Source organism: Prionailurus viverrinus, chromosome B2 (genome assembly GCF_022837055.1).
Source record: "Prionailurus viverrinus isolate Anna chromosome B2, UM_Priviv_1.0, whole genome shotgun sequence".
NCBI classification, from domain to species: domain Eukaryota; kingdom Metazoa; phylum Chordata; class Mammalia; order Carnivora; family Felidae; genus Prionailurus; species Prionailurus viverrinus.
Window position 1 is genome coordinate 117,377,851 of NC_062565.1, and position 2,217 is coordinate 117,380,067.

The following is a 2,217-nucleotide window of genomic DNA, read 5'->3' on the forward strand; positions in this document are numbered from 1 at the left end:
AAAAACTCTAAATGAAATTAGAATGCCATATTTTTACCCTTTCCACCTTATATGTTATTGTTATATAGTGTTTTAGTTCTACTTTGCTTCCAGACTCACCAAAATTGTTTTCTTGTTGTTGTTGTTGTTGTTGTTGTTGTTTGTGGTTGTTTTGGGTTTGTTTTTTTCAAAAATAGTTTCTTTTGGTTAAAAACTTTTCTTTGCTTGCCATTTCTTCATGCATTCTACCTCTTCCTTTTGAATTCTTTTGTTTTTCTTGCTGAAGAATATTATTTTAGTAGCTCATTTAGTGAGAGTCATCCTTTTTTTTAAGTTTACTTATTGTGAAAGAGAGAGTGCACACGTGTGTGAGCAGGAGAGGGACAGAGACAGGGGAGGAGAGGGGGGTAAGAAGGGGGAGAAGAAGGGGGAGAGAAAGGGGTAAGAGGGGTAAGAGAGAGGGGTGAGGGGGGGAGAGAGGGGGGAAAGAGGGGGAGGGAGGGAGGGAGAGGGAGAGAGGGAGAAGGAGAGGGAGAGAGAGGGAGAGAGAGGGAGAGAGAGGGAGAGAGAGGGAGAGAGAGAGAGAGAGAGAGAGAGAGAGAATCCCAAGCAGGCTCCACATCAGCGGCACAGAGCCTGACATGGGGCTCAAACTCATGAATCGTGAATTGTGAGATCATGACCTGAGCTACAACCAAGAGTCAAATGTGTAACCAATTGAGCTACTCAGACGCCTGTCAACCTTCTTGTTTTTAAACATCTGGGAATGTGTTTGTTTTCCTCTTAATACTGAATGCTAGAAGTCTAGGTTAACATTTTTCCTCAACACTTTGGAGATACAATTTCACTACTCCTGTATCAACTGTCACAGTCTCCAAGTCCACTTTTATTCTGATTGACATCTTTGTAAGTTTTCTTTCTTTTTTCTTTGGTAGGTTTTAAGATTGTTTCTTTGTCTCTGATAATCTGTAGTTTCACTACTATGTGTTTCGTGAAGGTTTGGTTTGTTTTGTGCTGTTCAGAACTCAAAGTACTTTTAAAATATGGGACAAGTTTTCTTGCAGGTGGGGAAAATTCTCTAACATATATCTTTAAATACTGCCTCTTCCAAATTCTACTCTTTCCATTTTAATTTTACTTGTTAAACTGGAATTTCTCATTTTATTTTCCATAGCTCAACCTGTCTTTCATACTTCTATGGACATATCCAGGCTTTTGAGAACCTACAACTTACACAATTTGGGAGGTTTTCTTAAATGAAGGATAAAAAATATGAATAGAAAACTAGACATGAAGTGAATATTTATTTAAGATGAGAGAGATAAGTCACAAATTATAAATTGAAACAAATTTGTTGCAACAAATGCTATATACGTAATAAACTCTAAAAAGAATATAATTTGTAACTTAACTGCTGGAGTACTTCCAGAATATCTTTCTTCTCCTTAATTTTTGGGTGCATATTCTTCTATGACAACAAGTATCTTTTTCAGTTGAGAAAACAGATATTTTTGTCTTGAAGGAGAACCATGGATGTCGCCCCAAAATATGCCACTTTGGCATATCCATTATTTTGAATTAAAGTCATTTAAGAAACAGCCAGTGTAAAGACATCCTGACTCGCCTTTATCTCCCTGAAAGGAGAAAATAAAGCCCCCTATACCAGAAGGGTAGAAGGCATTCTTATCACCAGAGATGGGGAATCCAGGCTGAGAAAGCTGTATAAAACAAACCTGTTACTGCTTCACTAATTTGCTACACTAAACTCAAACACCATTTTTTAAAGCAATTTTGCACAAATGTATTGTTTCCTTGTCTAAAACGTATAAAGGCTACCTGCTTTGGTCATTTTGGGGAGTCTCCTATTTTTAGGGGCTCCCATATGTATGAAATTAAATGTTGTTTTCCTCCTGTTGACTCTGTCTTTATGTCAATTTAATTATTAGACCAGCCAAAGAACCTAGAAGAAAAGAAGGGAAGATTTTGTTTCTACAGTTTGTTCTCTAGTTTGGTTCTTTTTTTAAAATTTTTTTTCAACGTTTATTTATTTTTGGGACAGAGAGAGACAGAGCATGAACAGGGGAGGGGCAGAGAGAGAGGGAGACACAGAATTGGAAACAGGCTCCAGGCTGTGAGCCATCAGCCCAGAGCCCGACGTGGGGCTCGAACTCCCGGACCGCGAGATCGTGACCTGGCTGAAGTCGGACGCTTAACCAACTGCGCCACCCAGGCGCCCCT